Here is a 20,558-nt window from a genome sequence, read left to right as displayed (position 1 = left end):
AGTCACTGAGATCCTGCACCCGATATCCTGCATGTGTCACTTCCCCGCTCAGGTCCCCAGAGTTCACCTTCTTCTTCCTGGTGCATGTAAGTGCATTGTCCGTGTATAATGTGCTGTGCCGCGATTCACTAAGATCGTGCGCTCGATATCCTGCATGTGTCACTTCCCCGCTCAGGTCCCCAGAGTTCACCTTCTTCTTCCTGGTGCATGTAAGTGCATTGTCCGTGTATAATGCGCTGTGCGGGGAGTCACTAAGATCCTGCACCCGATATCCTGCATGTGTCACTTCCCTGCTCAGGTCCCCGGAGTTCACCTTCTTCTTCCTGGTGCATGTAAGTGCATTGTCCGTGTATAATGCGCTGATCGGGGAGTCACTGAGATCCTGCACCCAATATCCTGCATGTGTCACTTCCCCGCTCAGGTCCCCGGAGTTCACCTTCTTCTTCCTGGTGCATGTAAGTGCATTGTCCGTGTATAATGCGCTGTGCGGGGAGTCACTAAGATCCTGCACCCGATATCCTGCATGTGTCGCTTCCCCGCTCAGGTCCCCGGAGTTCACCTTCTTCTTCCTGCTGCATGTAAGTGCATTGTCCGTGTATAATGCGCTGAGCGGGGAGTCACTGAGATCCTGCACCCGATATCCTGCATGTGTCACTTCCCCGCTCAGGTCCCCGGAGTTCACCTTCTTCTTCCTGGTGCATGTAAGTGCATTGTCCGTGTATAATGCGCTGTGCCGCAATTCACTAAGATCGTGCGCTCGATATCCTGCATGTGTCGCTTCCCCGCTCAGGTCCCCGGAGTTCACCTTCTTCTTCCTGGTGCATGTAAGTGCATTGTCCGTGTATAATGCGCTGTGCGGGGAGTCACTGAGATCCTGCACCCGATATCCTGCATGTGTCACTTCCCCGCTCAGGTCCCCAGAGTTCACCTTCTTCTTCCTGGTGCATGTAAGTGCATTGTCCGTGTATAATGCGCTGTGCGGGGAGTCACTAAGATCCTGCACCCGATATCCTGCATGTGTTGCTTCCCCGCTCAGGTCCCCGGAGTTCACCTTCTTCTTCCTGGTGCATGTAAGTGCATTGTCCGTGTATAATGCGCTGAACGGGGAGTCACTGAGATCCTGCACCCAATATCCTGCATGTGTCACTTCCCCGCTCAGGTCCCCGGAGTTCACCTTCTTCTTCCTGGTGCATGTAAGTGCATTGTCCGTGTATAATGCGCTGTGCGGGGAGTCACTAAGATCCTGCACCCGATATCCTGCATGTGTCACTTCCCCGCTCAGGTCCCCGGAGTTCACCTTCTTCTTCCTGGTGCATGTAAGTGCATTGTCCGTGTATAATGCGCTGTGCGGGGAGTCACTAAGATCGTGCGCCCGATATCCTGCATGTGTCACTTCCCCGCTCAGGTCCCTGGAGTTCACCTTCTTCTTCCTGGTGCATGTAAGTGCATTGTCCGTGTATAATGTGCTGTGCGGGGAGTCACTAAGATCCTGCACCTGATATCCTGCATGTGTCGCTTCCCCGCTCAGGTCCCCGGAGTTCACCTTCTTCTTCCTGGTGCATGTAAATGCATTGTCTTGCAACACAATTTAAAAGTTAAATCCCGTGCCCAGTCCGAATCAGTCGGATTGTCTGACGGTCACCCCCCCCCCCCCCCGATTTCTGACGCATGAGAGCCGATGCAGCTGAACCGATCGCATGTGCCGAAATTCCAGCGCAAACTCCTGTTAAATACCTGTCCAAGCCGCGCAAATCCTTTAGTAAATGAGCATTACCCTGTTTCTCTACAATCAGATTAAATGTTTGTATTTTATTTAAATTAGCACTTTTTTTTAGCCATATTAAGTTAAAAAAAACATGGCAAACAAACTTATATAAAAATAATATGAATCTACATAACATTTTTCTTTTCCTTGGCAATTGGATTTCTTTACAGAAATGTGCATAAAAGATAAAAAAAATGAAATGATAAAAGAAATTGCAGGAAGCCAATGCAGAGCTGTAACTGCCTCGGAAAAGTTTGGAGCGGTGGAGCCGCTGAATGGTGATGTGTTACTTTGAGCATCTGTCTCCAAATAAGTGTGAGGAGCCGTGTTTTCCTCGTCTCCTGCGTTCCTCTATTCAGCGTTATTTTGTGTCCTGTCAGCCAAATCAGCTGGAAGTCGCATACACAAAGGATCAACGTGACATATGTCACCATCAAACTCAGGCCAACAGCACTTTCCTTCCATAAACTTTTGTGCCAGTTGAAGAGAGCAGAAATGACTCATATCCTCAGAGGGGCACTTACTTTTCAGGATAGACTTTATAAATATTTCCATTTATTTTGCTCACATCGATTCTCCTTTGCCCGGCTATAGATATTAGTTTTTTAAAAATTTTTATATCAACTTATATAATAAGTATGACGGCTGTCCTTGAGTACAAGGACAAAAATGGCAACTATAGAAATGTACATTCAGGAGAATGGATAGTTAAAGTGTCCTCCACTTCCAACAAACATTGTATATCTCAGTAGTCCAGTACATGAGCTGCATGAGGGGTAGTGGATCCTCTGTACCACTGCGGACAATGACGTAAGCCTTAGACCGAAGTCTAAGTGGTACCCAGTTCTCACCAGAGCTCCCTGCAAAGCGGGTTGGACTTGCTGCGGCCCAGTACCTGCAGGTCGTTCCACAGGCCCGACTTTGTCCACGGTAGCGGCCAAGGCGTAGTACAGAAACGTAAGGCAAACTCGTGGTCGGGGACAGGCAGAAGGTGGAGACAGGCAGCACAGGATCAGAGTCGGGGACATAGCGGTAGGTCAGGACAGGCAGCACAGGATCGGAGTCAGGAACGGAATCAAGGTCACAGCGGGAAATCAGGATAATCGTGAAGGAATACAGCTTTCTCTTAGAGGCACAAAGATCCGGCAGGGGTCACAGGAAGAGGTTGAGCATTTATAGGTAGTCAGGTGGCCAGCGCCAATTAGCTGTGCGCTAAGGGGCACATGGGTGCACCGGCGACCTGAAACATGGGTTGCAGGAGTACCCATGACAAATCACTTATCCCAATCCCCTCTGCACAAAGGGGGGAACTTATACGAGCACAAGCCCCCATGACTGGCCGGATACATAAGGAGGCATGCATTTGTACTGTGGTGCAGCCGGGCCCCCTTATGCCCCCTCCATGCCCACATGGCAGGCAGTGGCATAGTCGCAATAATAATAGCAAGAATTTGCAATTATTTTAGTGCTTCGACACAAGAAAAACTGTCGTAGAAGCACTGATAAATCTGCCTCATAGTGTATTCAGACACATCAACGAGGTTCTTAATTGTTTCCATCAAGATGGAATTCAGCAGAAGTATCAGTATGACATACTGACCAGGAAAGAAGAAAGGAGGAGAATAAGAGCCAAAGTAAATGAAGAAAGAAAAAAAACTCAGCACCGCCACCCACCGGATACATCTAGAGGCCTAAGCTTCTTTGTGTATCTGTTGGGGCTATCAAACTCCTGCTCTATGATAAATACCCCCATTTGTCTCAGTTAAGACAAAAAAGTCTCAATTGAGTCAAAAACCTAAAAGAAAAACAGTGGGAATGGAACATATTCAGACCCCTTTACATTTTTCACTCTTTTTGCATTGCAGCCCATCTGTAAGATCAAAAATGTTTTCTATTTGTGCTCATTAACGGGCACTCTGCCCCCCAAAAATGTGCAGAAATCTAGATATTTTTGTTATATCTAGATGGTCGTGCATATATTGGTGGAAAAATTCACTTGTGCTTTTTCCTTTTAAGTAGTTTCTGCTTGTTGAGTAATATTGAGGCTAATAGCGAGTATTCCCTTCCCTCCAAAAAAGAGAAGAAAATTCAAGGGATTTTCAGACGTCGGGTAAGTAACAACCCCCCCCCCCCCCCAAAAAAAAACAAGCATTCCCACCCTGTTGTGGACCACAGTTCCAGTGTCTTGGCTAATTGGCAGTGTCCTTAGAGGGGTATTCCAGGCATAAGCATAATTAATATACAAATGGGTCCTTAAAATATAAGCTAATGTGTAATTAGTTATTTAAAATTTTGCCCCCATAGCAGGAAAATGCTGTTGACATTCACTATAATGGAGAATTAAAATGCTACTGGCCCTTTATTCAGACCATTGATTTCCTCCGCGTGGAGAAGACACAGAAGATGGCCGCTTGTCACTCTCAGAAATCGGGGGTAGTGGAACCACTGAACCACCACAGATGATGACTAAGCCAACACTTGGGAGCGGAGTCTAAGTGGTACCCGGTTTTCACCAAAGCCCGCCGCAAAGCGGGCTGGACTTGCTGCGGCGTGGTACCACCAGGTCGCTCTACAGGCGCAATTTTTTCTGTGGTGGTGGCAGGGATGTGGATAGACAGGAAGTCAGGACAGGTAGCATGGGATCAGAGTCGGGGATGTAGCGGAATGTCAGGATAGGCAGCACAGGAGCGAAGTCAGGAACGGAATCGAGGTCACAACGTGAAATCGCTATAAATGCACAGGACATAGGGAACAAGCTTTTTCTAAGGCACAGGGCTCAAAGATCTGTCAAGGGACACAGGAAGGACCTGGCAAATTATCATGGCAGGTAGCCCTTTAAATTTTGCAGAGCCAGCACATGCGAACTAGGTGGCTGTGACGCACGCGCCGGAGTGGGGACCGCTGCTGGGGCCATTGAAGGTAATTGAGGCTGCAGACAAGGGGCACTGGGAGGCACACGGGTTCGCCTGCGGCCACAGACATGTCCACATCACATGTTCTGCACCTCCTTAGGCAGGTCATGTGATCACAACTATGTTTGGCTGTAGTGGGTTGGTTGCAGAGCATCCAGTATGGCCAGTGTTGTGGTGAAACATCATCTGAGTGAGGTAATGTGCAGTGATGGCAGTTACACATTAATAACATAGTAACAAGAACGTCTGTTACATCATCACTGGGAGCAGAGCATAAGAGGGAGGAGGAGGTACTGAGTACTGAGGGATCATGGGACTTGTAGGTTTAAGTGGTGATAAATCCGCCTACGTTAGAGAGTCCATAAAATTTTGTGAATCATAAATCAAACTATTTAAGCTCCATTTTGTAACTAATGACATTGAGTTTTGTTGAATTCACTTATTTATAGCATAATGGGTTTTTGTCAGACGTTCATATTCCCGGAATACCCCATATTAGTGTCTGCATTCATGAGGCCCACCACAGTCAAACTGTGGACTCAGTGGGGCCGATTTATATACCCGGTCCATTCGCGATCCAGCGGCGCGTTCTCTGCACTGAATTCGGGTCCGGCCGGGATTTATTAAGGTAGTTCCTCCGCCGCCCACCAGGTGGCGCTGCTGCGCTGAAAAGCATCGGAACGCACTGGAGTTCACCGAGCCGGGCTGAGTGAAGGTAAGTGCAAGCTCCGCGACAGATTTTTTGTTTTAAATGCGGCGGTTTTTCTGAATCCGTCGGGTTTTCATTCGGCCACGCCCCCCCTGATTTCAATCGCGTGCATGCCAGTGCCGATGCGCCACAATCCGATCGCAATCCCAGGGCAATTCAGAGGAAATCGGCGCAAATCGGAAATATTCGGGTAACACGTCGGAAAAAACGCAAATCGGGCCCTTAGTAAATGACCCCCAGTGAGACCTGGTGATGTGAGACAAGTAATATTAAAAGCAACCCACCATCACACTGGCCCATGCAAGATACATCATCTACAGTATACTGGTAATAGTTTATTAGGCCATTATTAGAACGGGGGACCATGGGCAAGATGTTTTTGCTTTTTTTTTTTTTCTGAGGTTCTGGAAAAAACACTTAGAAAAAACAGATTTATAAGAAAAAAAAATATATATATGTTATAAGAGTTTCCTAAAAATTACATCTTTTTTTTGTAGATTCCACTTTGGGTGTTTTCAAGGTTAAACTCCTTGTTCCTAAGATCTTTTGGAAAGCAGAAACCAAACCAAACATTTTGTAATGAAAATATAGTAAGTTGATGTGTGCGGCTCTGACTACTGTCCATCAGCCCACATGTGACAGCTCCTTATTTTGAAGCCATTTTCAGGTCCATAATTTCTACTTTCCTTTTTCCCTTTTGGGCTTTTTATGTGAGTGGGACCAAGCAAACACTGACTAAGGTAATTTATCTAGTGACCTTTTAGTTCTTTCAAAGCAAAGTGATTTAATAGCACTTAATCTGTCAGGGGCCTGAAGCTTTGTAATAACGTTTTATTAAGGCGTTTTTCATTGCGCATTAGGAGAAGTCTTAAAGACTAAAGCGGAATCTTACACAATTACTTTCTTCTTCCAGAATCTGCTCTTGTAGGAGAGAGGGTTGTGCAGTCTTCGGAAACTTTTTCTAACAGTTTGAGTAAGCTGGACTGACAGAGGCAGATGGGCTGATTTGCATATATGCAAATTGGGTGTTATTTGGTTTCAGTTTTCCTAGAGACCATGTGATTGTAAAGAGATGCAATTTTTTTTCTCTGTTAATTCAGAGGTCAGATGTATGACTTAGGCAGAAGTTTCAGTAGGCCCTTGGGCGACAGAGCCTCAGTGGGTCCCTTTGCAGTGAACTCATGTGGTGGCATTGAAAATTCTAAACTAAAACAGTCTCCTGTTTACTAAAATATTCCCTAGTTTATCATCCAAACAGCCTCTCATGGTTATTTTATATACAGCCCCCTCATGGTTATTTTATATACAGCCCCTCATGGTTATTTTATATACATCCCTCTCATGGTTATTTTATATACAGCCCCTCATGGGTATTTTATATACAGCCCCTCATGGTTATTTTATATACAGCCCCTCATGGTTATTTTATATACAGCCTCCTCATGGTTATTTTATATACAGCCCCTCATGGTTATTTTATATACAGCCTCCCTCATGGTTATATTATATACAGCCCTCCTCATGGTTATTTTATATACAGCCCCTCATGGTTATTTTATATACAGCCCCTCATGGTTATTTTATATACATCCCTCTCATGGTTATTTTATATACAGCCCCTCATGGTTATTTTATATACATCCCTCTCATGGTTATTTTATATACAGCCCCTCATGGTTATTTTATATACAGCCCCTCATGGTTATTTTATATACATCCCTCTCATGGTTATTTTATATACAGCCCCTCATGGTTATTTTATATACAGCCCCTCATGGTTATTTTATATACAGCCCCCTCATGGTTATTTTATATACAGCCCCCTCATGGTTATTTTATATACAGCCCCTCATGGTTATTTTATATACATCCCTCTCATGGTTATTTTATATACAGCCCCTCATGGTTATTTTATATACAGCCCCTCATGGTTATTTTATATACAGCCCCCTCATGGTTATTTTATATACAGCCCCCTCATGGTTATTTTATATACAGCCCCCTCATGGTTATTTTATATACAGCCCCCTCATGGTTATTTTATATACAGCCCCCTCATGGTTATTTTATATACAGCCCCCTCATGGTTATTTTATATACAGCCCCTCATGGTTATTTTATATACATCCCTCTCATGGTTATTTTATATACATCCCTCTCATGGTTATTTTATATACATCCCTCTCATGGTTATTTTATATACAGCCCCTCATGGTTATTTTATATACAGCCCCTCATGGTTATTTTATATACAGCCCCTCATGGTTATTTTATATACAGCCCCCTCATGGTTATTTTATATACAGCCCCCTCATGGTTATTTTATATACAGCCCCCTCATGGATATTTTATATACAGCGCCCTCATGGTTATTTTATATACAGCCCCCTCATGGTTATTTTATATACAGCCCCCTCATGGTTATTTTATATACAGCCCCTCATGGTTATTTTATATACATCCCTCTCATGGTTATTTTATATACATCCCTCTCATGGTTATTTTATATACATCCCTCTCATGGTTATTTTATATACAGCCCCTCATGGTTATTTTATATACAGCCCCTCATGGTTATTTTATATACAGCCCCTCATGGTTATTTTATATACAGCCCCCTCATGGTTATTTTATATACAGCCCCCTCATGGTTATTTTATATACAGCCCCCTCATGGTTATTTTATATACAGCCCCCTCATGGTTATTTTATATACAGCCCCTCACGGTTATTTTATATACATCCCTCTCATGGTTATTTTATATACAGCCCCTCATGGTTATTTTATATACAGACCCCTCATGGTTATTTTATATACAACCCCCTCGTGGTTATTTTATATACAGCCCCCTCGTGGTTATTTTATATACAGCCCCCTCATGGTTATTTTATATACAGCCCCTCATGGTTATTTTATATACGGTACATCCCTCTCATGGTTATTTTATATACAGCCCCTCATGGTTATTTTATATACAGACCCTCATGGTTATTTTATATACAGCCCCTCATGGTTATTTTATATACAGCCCCTCAAGGTTATTTTATATACAGCCCCTCATGGTTATTTTATATACAGCCCCCTCATGGTTATTTTATATACAGCCCATCATGGTTATTTTATATACAGCCCATCATGGTTATTTTATATACAGACCTGCTCGTGTTTTTTTTATATACAGACCCCACTCACTCTCTGTGGATTCATCCGATACAGCCCTCATCAATCTCATGGATTCCTTATGTACAGCCCTATATGGCCCCCCCCAGCAGCTCTGGGCCCTGGCACTTGCCCCTGTATGCCCAGTGCTGCCACCAGCCCTGGACTTAGGTTTTCTAAAGTTCTTAATTATTATTAATAATATTCTTTTATCTGTAAGTACAACTGGAATATATTATTATTTCAGTTCTACGTTTTTGATTTTTGTTTAACACAAGAAAACAGGAAAAAAAACAAAAGTTCTATACATTTTTGGCATCTGTACTATACTGTACTATACTGTACTACATAAGTATCTTTTGTGTTTATTCTATGGGAGGAATTTATTAATGCCTTTTACAGCGGCAGTCTTAACCCCTCCCCCCCCCCACCTGCTGGCGGTTGAGCTTGTTTACTAAGAGGCCACGGCCCAAAAAACTGGTGGAGGAGGCATAATGAATCTCCCCCAATTAATCTTAACTGATAGACTAAAACACTTTATATAGAGAGGTTTTTTTTTCTACGTTTTTTGCTTTTAGCTCTTATATGCATCTATACAAATCCATGGTAACTACAATTAACTTTCTGTAGCCTGATCCTGCACACACTGGGGCACATTTACTTACCTGGTCCTGTCACGATCCCGCGGTGCGTTGTCCGACAAGGCTTCTGCCCCGAGGTCCGCCGGAGTTCACCTGCTTCTTCTCGGCACATGTGAGTGCTTGATCTTGCGACACAAATCCTTTTTTAAATTTCATGGTTTGTCCGAATCGGTCGGGTTGTCTGACGGCCATGCCCCCGATTTCTTCGCGTGCAAGCCGGTGCCGAAGCGCCAAAATCCGATCATGTGCGCCAAAGTCCTGGGGCAAATTGGCACAAAACAGAAATCGTCGGCAGATCTGACGAAAATGCGTCTGGCGGACCCTTAGTAAATGAGCCCCATTCTCTGGTCACAGGCCAATTTTTTCTGATCAAATCTATTTTGTATCAAGAAGCAATAAGTTTGAAGGAATCATGGGAAAAATCTATGAAGTTTGTTTTTTTCCTGTCTCAGCCTCCAACTCCTCTGCACTAGAGATAAAAGTGCATAAAACATTAAGATACGTTCCTCTCCTGATGAATTAGGAACTTCTACTATGCCAAAGACGCCAAGCATGTGTCGATAAGAACCATGTAGAGGAGCATAGATGCATAAAGTTGGCAATATTGGTGCAAAATCATTTGTCCGCCAACTTTATGATATTTTATGGGCTAAGATGTAGAATAAGACTGAAGGATCTGACTACACAGATTGTGATTGTTAAACATAGTCTTCGAAAGACTTCCTACAAGCCACCATTGAAAGTATCTCCAGTTTTCAAAAAGGTGTATTAAAAAAAAAAATCACTGTGGGGCTCATTCATGAGATGGGGAGTCATTCCTTACCTGCATATAGAAGAAGATAGTGTGCAATGTAATAGATCTTGTGGTCCATTATTTTGTCAGAGTTGAGATCTACCAGAGGATCTGCCGTAAGGAGTTGCTAGTAGTTAATTGAGTTTGGCAAGGGCCTTTGTCTTGGCTGCTGCAATGGGGAGAGTTGTTCCCATTAAACTCTTATGATTTTAATAGTCTGTGGGGAACATGTATCTTTATTTTGATTTTGTCCATCTGCTCATTCCATGTCAAAATTTTCACTTTAGAAATATGCAAATTAGGCTGAAGTGCTTTGTCAGGGCTCCTCAAGGCACTGTCTCAATTTCTTGCTGGACCCAGGAGTCAAATAGCCTAAGAAGGAAGGATGATGGAAGACACTGGGTGACGGAAGTGTAGAAGGGGGCGTTGGAGCTGTAGCCCTGTTGTGCTCTGGTGAGACCCAACAAAGCACTTCAGACTAATTTACTTATTTCGGAACTTATTTTTGGCAAGGAAGGAGCAGCTGAGAAATAAATTAAAGTCATGGTTAGGCAACGTAGTAGTTAGTCCGGGCAGATAAATCGTGGTGACGGATTCCCTTTAATAGAGCCCAGACGACGTCCTTACAACAGACCCGCTTTTCCAATTATAATAACTTCCAGTGTTTTTACTACTTATTTAACCTTGGACTCCTCTGGAAACTCTTGGCTCCAACCCGTTCGGATCTTGGCTTGCGTTTTCACTCTATTAAAAAGCGAAAGGAGAATGGAGCAATTGTCATCTTGTTTCCTTTCCAGTCTTGTCGCGCTTTGCTGCCGTATCTGCTCATAATACAAGCCCCACTATGGGAAACAATAGTTTATAAATCATTTGCCGCGTCCCGTGGGAAAAGGTTTGTTTGTAAGGAAGATGTAGCAACACATAAAGAGTAAGTGAATCAAGCCCTCAGCTGGCATTTAATTGATAAGAAGTAAAACTAATATTAGATAACAAATAAATGGTCTGTTGAACAGGCATTTCATTAAACACCAAATTAATGCAGTAATGACCTAGTCGAGCTAACAGCCAGAAACACTTACTGCAGGCGAGCATCTGGAATGCTCCAACTTTTTTCCCATGTAGAAATACATTATGGAGAGATCTATTTATTTGTAATCAATTCTTCTTTCCTTTTTTTCACTCCAAAAGTCATTAAATTGTGATGAGAAAACTAGTCTGGACTCAGTCCAAATATCTTCAACGCGCCGCTCAGGAGAACATGGCGGGCTATGACGGAACCGCTTCCAATCAGGGCTTATTTAATTGATACATGGAATATTGAAGATTTCTGAAATCCATATAGATAAGGTAAGTTACTTAAATCAATGATCAGTGGTGGAACTACACAAGTCAACGGATGTTGACCATATATCAACTGGATTTGTGAAAGGTCATTTTCATTCAGGCCACGACGAAGGTTCAACTGTTGGGTTCAGAACGCAAAGGTCCTCCTTCCTTTCTTGATTAATTTTTAATAACATCCAAGCAAGTGCTGGAAGAATCTTTCTTATTTGGATTTCCATTCTTCAGTAGTAATCTGATACCTGAGGTTCAATCCGATTAGGGAGAATTTTCACGGTTAGGTTTTTTCACCAGTGAAAACCAGGATTTGATTGAAAAAAGGAGATGCCTCTGTCTGTTTCTCTTGTCTTCTCATTATGGTCCATGGTCCGTTTTGGTTCCAAAAATCCTATTCAAGAAACTTGGACTACAGGTAGATAATGGGGGTCATTTACTAAGGGCCCGATTCGCGGTTTCCCGATGTGTTACCCGAATATTTCCGATTTGCGCCGATTGTACCTGAATTGCCCTGGGATTTTGGTGCACGCAATCGGATTGTGGCGCATCGGCGCCGGCATGCACACGACGGAAATCGGGGGGTGTGGCCGAACGAAAACCCGACGTATTCGGAAAAGCCGCTGCATTTAAAAAAAAAATCCAGCGGACTTCAGCGCAGCAGCGCCACCTGGTGGACGGCGGAGGAACTACCATCATAAATCCCGGCCGGACCCGAATCCAGCGCAGAGAACGCACCGCTGGATCGCGAATGGGCCGGGTAAGTAAATCTGCCCCATTATGTTAACCAGATAAAGACCCCCAATGGTCAGTAACACCAGCAATGGGGGCTGGCAACGATTGCTGGTAACAAAACACATTGAGCATACCGCTCACTCACGTGGACCTTGAAGAGCTGCAGGAAACACCTTTGTGGAGTCCGGTGCACAGATCCCGATTGGGCTTGTCGGAACGCCCCGATGCAATCAATAGATAGGAAGAGGTAGAGATCGGCACTCCAGGCTTTCTAAAACATTATTCTTCTTTATTCAAAATCCATTAAAATACACAAGGTAGTCATAGTGCATAGTCCATAAGACCTACGCGTTTCAAACATTAACATTAGTTCTTACTCATGGCCTAAGGGGCATTAGCAAGGACCTACATTTAAAAAAACGTATAACAGGTGAATGGAACCATACTAATTAGCACATGCGCATAGTAGAATAGCTAGATATGTAAACATACAGACCAGCTGTTAACTAATAGGAACTGTGTTACAATAATTGTTAAGTGTTACAGGAAATGGTACATATAATTAGTGATTATTCCAATGTGTCATGTGTGCCTCAAGTAGAAACTATATGAAAAATAATACCTGCATTGAAAAGAGCAACCTATGTAAATTAATTATTATTATACGGGACCTCAGTCATCAAACGGGACAACAGCTGTGTTCGAAACGCGTAGGTCTTATGGACTATGCACTATGACTACCTTGTGTATTTTAATGGATTTTGAATAAAGAAGAATAATGTTTTAGAAAGCCTGGAGTGCCGATCTCTACCTCTTCCTATCTATTGAACGATTGCTGGTGTTACCCTTTAAATAACCTTGTTACCGGCATTTCAACGGATGTTGACCATATGTGAACTGGATTTGTGAAAGGTCATTTTTATTAAGATCACGACGAAGAGTCAATTGTTAGGTTCAAAACGCATGGAAGGTTCAAGTCCTCCGTCCTTCGTTAATTGGTTTTTAATAGCTTTTGAGCATGTGCTGGAAGAATCTTTCTTATTTGGATTTTCATTCTTCAGTTTTTTTCACACAGTTTTTAAAGTCAATACTAGGATTTAATTGAAAAAAAAAGATGTCTGTTACTCTTGTCCCCCTATTATAGTCCATTGTCCGGTATGGTTGTGGTTTAAAAATGTTTGTGCAAAAGCTTGGACTACAGGCAGATGTTGCACCAACCAAAGGTGGCTTAAGGCCTCCAGTGGGCGTCAACATAATCGCAGGTGTTATCCTTTAAATAACTCTGAAAAAGTCTCATCCAGAATGTAAATGGATGTTGATCTCATTCAGACCAAGACGTAGAGCCAAGTGTTGCGGAGGTCCTCCTTCCTGCCGTGATCAGTTTTAATATCATCCGAACAAGTGCTGGAGCAATCTCTCTTATTTGGATTTTCATTCATCAGTAGAATATAATACATGAGATTCAATCCAGTTGGGGAGAATTTTCATGGATGTTCTTTTTCATGCAGTTTTTACAATGAAAACCATGGATTTCATTGAAAAAAGAAGACATCTTATACTCTTGACCTCCCGTAATGCTCCATGATCTGTTATTGCTGTGGTTTAAAAAACTTTGTGCAAAAACTTGGACTACAGGCAGCTGTTGCGGCACCCAAAAGTGACCCCGGAAGCAAGTAACACCAGCAGTACATGCTGGCACTGATCGCGAGTGTTACCTTTTGGATCATTGGGAGTGACTACCCTAGAATAAGTGGAAGGGCGCATGCCAATAGTTTTTCCAGTGGCATCTAAAGAGCTAACACCAGCACCAATTGTGTATGTTACTGGTGGGGGTAATAAGTGAACAAGAACTTCTGTGTGAACATTGCATTTGGGGTCTACTCATCACAAACAGACACTGATGTAAGCGGGCTAGTAGGGGGTGTTGGTTACAGCAGGGTGTACCTACCTCAATGGCTCCACTACAGGATACAGACTTTTTCTATGACACAAGGAAATGGATTAATATGTTTTCAAGGGATAGTTGTAACTTAAACTCAATAATGATAAGTTAAAATTCTTGAATTTAGTGTATTATAACTTGCGGCATGCTGCCTTTATTGGCCCAGAGCAAAAGTTGCTGAAGGTTCCCTTTAAGTCAGTGATAATATAATACATAGAATAAACTGTTACAAATGCCAAATTCAGCTCGGCTACATCTGCACATCCATTCTCTGTACGGAAAGCACAAAGCAGAAGCGCTGATTCTCCCTGTATAAATGACTTAATAAAGAAGGAGAAGCCGAAACACTTAGGCACTTTACATGCTTTAAAAGTAAACTTATTGTTTGAATGTTGTTTGCCGTTTGCAGACATTTTCCATTTTATTGGCTGCCATATATCACTGGGGCACAACGCCACGCTGCGAGTTAAAAGAAATCGTCTGTCTAATGCGCTGGTGAAGGGAACATACAAGTTGATTACAATATGTTATCTATGCATCAGGCAACAGGATTCCTCTTTATTCGTCAGCGTTTATGGGACGAGCGCAACAGTTCCCTGCAACCGAGGAAATATGCTCCCAGCATATGTTATATTCTCAATGTCCTTGTGATTTGGAAAAGTCAGTGTATCGTGATTGAGTCATTGTAAAAATATACAGTAGGTAATAAAGTCTGCCGGGTAAGAAACAGACAGTAAATAGTCCTGCATAAAAAAGCCATCATACTTTAGAGCACGGTGAAATGTATCGGCTGATGTTTCTCTGCCTTCAATATCATCTTTAGTCTGTATTGATATGTCTGTTTGTTCGGGGATACAGCTGGAAGGAGGAATATTTAACAAGCAGATAAAGGAATCTCTTTATGAAAGATTTAAGGGATGAGATGGAGGAGGAAATGTTCTTCTTACGTGTTTTACGGTATTGGAATATAGACCCGGGTTTGATGATCGACATAACCAGAAAGTAGCCTGTAAACGTACTACTAGGGATAAGTGGATCCTTTCAAGTTCAGGATTGCCGAGTTTGGTGGAATCCGATCCAAAAAGTTTGCATCCCACCCGCACTGATAACGCCCATGATCGGTGCTGGTATGGTTACCGCCAGGGCGTAACTGACCCGGTGCTGTTTGGCATGGACCCAAACATTGTGGGTTGGGGGTCTGCTCATCCCATCATGTCCTTATCTTTCCTTATGGTTCTATAGATCCCAAGGTGTATGATTGGAGAAGACTGACTTGAAAACTAGGATTTGGCAATGCCCAAGACGTTTCTCCTACAATGTCCACCTTTACCTTGAGGGAACTATGATTTTTAACATGTTAAGGACACTGCCTGTTTGGGCTTTCAGAATGGGACATTCGATTTAGTTTTTCCATGCTTAAATTCAACAAGACACACTTTTTTTTAATCTGATGTAGGTATGTGAGGTCTTGTTTTTTCCTGGAAGGTATTTTCTAATGGTTTCTGTCAGGTTCAATGGGGGTGGATCCACTGAACCCTTCCGAAAGATGACGTAAGCTGATACCTGGGAGTGAAGTCTAAGTAGAACCCGGTATTCACCAGAGACTACCGCCACAGGTCCCTCCACAGGCGCGACTTTGCTGGTGATAGTGGCCAGGTACAAAATTGGCAGGCAGAATCAGAGCCATAGTCAGGCAGGAGGTCGGGACAGGCAGCATAGAATCAGAGTCGGGCTGCAGGGAATTGAGGCCAGGAACAGAATCGGAAATGCTCATGATGGAGCCTCTTTGCGCTTCCTCCTGGGCCCCCGTGGTATGGAGAAAATAAACTTTTATATCTATTAGTATGCACTGCTCCCAGCTACATGCATGGTCAGGCAGACGGTGACATCAGCCGCCACTCTTCTGTTGCAAGATTTTCTGACTTGTGCAGCTCGCAGGTATCCTTTGCAACTGCACAAGAAATCGATAGTGCCGGATGATGTCTGATGATCCCGGATGATGTCTGACCATGCCTGACCATAGCTGGGAGCAGTGCAAACGAATGAGGCGGGGGGCGTGCATAAATTAGGTTTCGGAGGAGCCAGGAGGAGCTCGGCAGTCGAGACCCTGAACGCTTCCAGCTCATTTGAATAGATATAAAAATGTATTTTCTCCATACCGTTGGGGCCCTTGAGGAAGCACAAATAGGCTCCATCGTGAGCATAAGCATCATGAGAGTGGCATATCGGACAGTCTACCACAGAGAAAATGGTGGTAGATGTCCTTTAAGTTAGTATTAGGGATCTATGGGGACTTTTCACAATGTGTATTTGTGAAAAATTTGGTGACAGCCTTCAAGCTGCTAGGTTGCGCCAAACCTAGACCTAAGCTTCTTATAAAGCCCAAACATAGCATTTTGGGTCCGCTCAACACTAGTAAGTGGCACGAAAATTTGGGCCTCTCTTGCCCACAGTACCCAGAATTGATATGGTGTTTACCTAGGTAACTATGGTGTTATTCTTGATTATATACTGATTGCACTTGTGGATCTGATATTTAGACTATCTTAGCTGGTTACCCTTATACATATGTATATACTGGTGGAAACTGGGGTCATTTGTTTGTTTGAGGCACTTTTGTGTGCTGTTTTAAGTGTTTTTATGTATTTGATGGATTAATAAAGATATAATTTATACTTTAATCTTTTTGGACATCCACTTTTCTATACATTTTGGAGATTCTAACTTGGATGTTTTTATATTATCTTTGGACCCATGCTTCAATATTTATACAAGAATTTGGGCACTGATTACTGATACAGCACATCTCCTGCCCCGGAATCTGATATAGCATTGGTACAGGAGAGGGGTGGGCATGCCACAACACCCTAAAGTTGTCGGAGCGGAGCTTCTGTGCCCCTGTAAATAAACAGGTGTACAGCTCTGATGGGCCATGGCGTGGGCCACCGGGAGCACCAGAGAAGGTGAGTAAAGCTTTATTTTTTTAAAAAAGCCCTCCTCAGTCCAGCTGCTCCATATTTTATAATAGTGGGACAATCCTTTTAACCTACAACTCATACAGATGTCATTAACGTTATTCCTAAAGTAGTAGGAAAGCCCAAAAAATTGCAAATTGGCTCATTCTGCAATTTTAGGCATATATAAAAATAAAAACATTTTATCAAAACTTTTTGTTTTACAAAACTCTTCCTGTCCACTTCAAATGAAGACACAAACGATTATCACAGCTGAGATCTCATTATCATCTTCTTCAGCAGATATTTGGAGGCTCATGGATAGGATCCAGGGCCCCGGCATCTCTGGATAGTCAGCATATGCCTGGGAACGTCTTGCATTTTGCATCGTGTCACGCGGTGTCAGAAGTCTCCGGTAAGGTAATATAGAAGATGAATGAAAGTCTATCATCATTCTGCCAAGATGAAAAACTGACAGCTCGTAATGAAAAGAAAAATCGTTTCCATTTTGGGTCACTGTGAGTAAGAAAGAGCCATATGAGCTCCGAGGCTGGAAAATTGGGCTTTTGACAGACATAGCTGCGAGTGAAAGTGCATGGAGTGTAATGCTATCTATTATACGGGAGATAATGATTATTTTAGGGGCTGCATGGTTTTGAATAAATCCTCAGATGCCCCATAGGATTGGAAATAAAGGTGAACCCAGCGCGCCGTTATTAGAGACATTATGAAAAAATGACTTGCTCTATCTTCTTCTACAGACTAAGGGTCATTGCAATCAGAAAAAGAAACACAATTTATTTGCTGTTAACCTTGGCATTGGTGGCGGCTGGTGAGGAACGGTCTCATGGTAATGGCAATCACAGGCGGCCGTGTTCACATTGAATAAAGATAATGGTCTGTCCCGGGATTCAAGATCGCGTGGAGACGCTGTGAAGTTGGCATCATTACAACAAGACCAAGATCTCCAGATTAAAATGGTCTATTTTTCGACCACAAGACAATTTACGTGAGCACAGTTAAGCTTCAGGAAAAAATGTTTTCTTTGTTAAAGTAAATCAAAACTCAATCGAGCTCATTTACTAAGGGTCCCTCGGACACATTTTCATCGGGTATCCCGACAATTTCCGTTTTGCGCGAATGGCCCCTGGATTTTGGTGCAAGGATTCGGACAAACCGCAGAATTTAAAAAAGGATATGGGTTGCATGATCAAGCACGCTGATGCACCAGGAAGAAGAAGGTGAACTCCGGCGGACCTCAGCGTGGAAGCGACAGATGAAGGAACTCGGGCAGAACCGAATCCTCGTTGGACAATGCACTGCGGGATCGCGACAGGACCAGGTAAGTAAATGTGCCCCATTATGATAAACCAGGAGCACTTATTTATAGATCCAGGCACCGTGACTGTTGTTTGTTATCCATGGCCTCCTTCCTTCTAAAATCAACTTTATTTTTTATGCTAATGAAGCAGAAGCGCCCCCCGTGCTGCAACGTAACAGTCTGTTACTCTGTAACCCCCTCCCCCTGCTCCCTCAGCCCTTGCCACTTCCACTGTTTGAGATTACAGCAAGCAGAGGGATGGGGGAAGAGCTAAGTGAGCAGGGGGAGTAGACAGTGTAACAGCATGTGAATGTTAAGCACAGAAGACAGAGGCTCTGGTAAAAACCCTGAAGAGCTCTTCACACTTATTAACATAATTTAAAGGACATCTACCACCAGTAGATCAAAGGTTGTGAACCAAGCACACTGATGTACTGGTGTGTGCCCCCTCTGGCAGGCTCTGCTCTTCTTTTAGCTTCTTTTGCCATGGTTTTTTACAAATAAAGGCTTTTAAAATTATGCAAATAAGCCTTCCCAATATCTTACTTACTTCCAGATGTTGAGTAGAATGTATAGTCAATCTATAGTATAATGCTACGATGTCTTCGGGATCTACAAGGCCATTTAATGACACCTAGTTAAAGCCTTTTGCAAAGATAGAACCAGACCAGACACAATGGGGCACATTTACTTATCCGTCCTGAGGAGTTCACAGAAACTGCATTGTCCGTGTATAATGCGCTGTGCTGCGATTCACTAAGATCCTGCGCCAGATATCCTGCATGTGTCGCTTCCCCCGCCCAGGTCCAACAGAGTTCACCATCTTCTTCCTGGTGCATGTAAGTGCATTGTCTGATGATAATGCGCTGTGCAGGGAGTCACTAAGATCGTGCGCCTGATTTCCTGCATGTGTCGCTTCCCCGCTCAGGTCCCCGGAGTTCACCTTCTTTTTCCTGGTGCATGTAAGTGCTTGATCTTGCAACACAATTTGAAAGTTAAATCTCCTGCTCAGTCCGAATCATTTACCTCATCCAATGGCCCGCCCCCTGACTTCTGTTGCATGAAATCCAGTCCAGCTGCACCAAAATCCAATTGCGTGCGACACAATCCCAGCGCAAACACCTGTTAAATACCTGTCAAAGCCGCGCAATCACCAAAAACATTGGAAAGTCTGCCAAACGTGAAGCACGCAACCCTCAGTAAATGAGCCCCTATGACCTTCTGTGACCTAGAATCTCTGGTCCTAAATATTTGACTCTCTTAATATACAACCAAACAAGCAATTTCATTAAAAAAAACACAAAAAAAACAGACCTCCACCAATCTGCATTCACATCACGCCAATGCTAATAACACTTCCAGTAATTATAATTTATTCCGAAATTTCATATTACCAACGAATGAACATCATTGAAAAACTCTGAAATGAAAGACAGAGGCCGTTGATATATTTTTGGAACATTCAGGTTGTTAAAAAGAAAAAAAAAAAAAGAAAGAAAAAAAAAAAACGATAATAACTTTTTCAGACTAAAATAATTGCCTGGTGCGTTCATCCGAAAAAACTATATGTTCAAAAGATTAAGAGTAATTTCGCCAAATATTTAGATACAATCGTAATGCTTGATAAACCATGTGGATACGTCGAATGGATCTCTGACATCAAAAGAGATTGTTCTGAAGTAAAATTCATGAAGTGTAGCAACTTAATGTTGGAGCAGATACGCTAGAAGGACATTCTGCATTGTTATAGTCCTAAACTCATTACACAATACTTACTGAATGCCCTTTTGAACATTAAATTATAATAGTTTCTTATATTAATAAGCAATAAGTAAATGAAGCACTAAAGAATTACAATGTTGCCGGCTATAACGATTCAGTCTAGTGACAGTATAAAAATCCTAATGAACTTCACCATCTCCATTTACAATTGAGTTCATATTGCCTTGCATTACAGAGAAGCACGAGCCCAAATGCCTCTTTTCGGAAGATGATGACGAGGCTTTTTGGTATTTAGTGCTTCAATCGTTATTCATTGATGGGTTTGGAATATGTTAACTATTTGTCTCTTGGAGCCAAGGCAGAAAAAGTATTAGTTTAGTGTTTGACATTGTCTTGGCCGGACTTGAGGAGAAAGATGGTTGACCCAACCATCTTGATTGAAGTTGTAAAAATGCATCTAAAATATTTATTTAAATATTTACTGATTTACTGATTTAATCCTTGATAATCTTTGATTCCAGTCACCCAGGGGTGCTCCAGCCATGTCTCTTGGAAATAATGGAGAAAAA

Source organism: Engystomops pustulosus, chromosome 1 (genome assembly GCF_040894005.1).
Source record: "Engystomops pustulosus chromosome 1, aEngPut4.maternal, whole genome shotgun sequence".
NCBI lineage: Eukaryota > Metazoa > Chordata > Amphibia > Anura > Leptodactylidae > Engystomops > Engystomops pustulosus.
The sequence above is the reverse complement of the archived record's forward strand: the minus strand, read 5'-3'. Positions refer to the sequence as shown.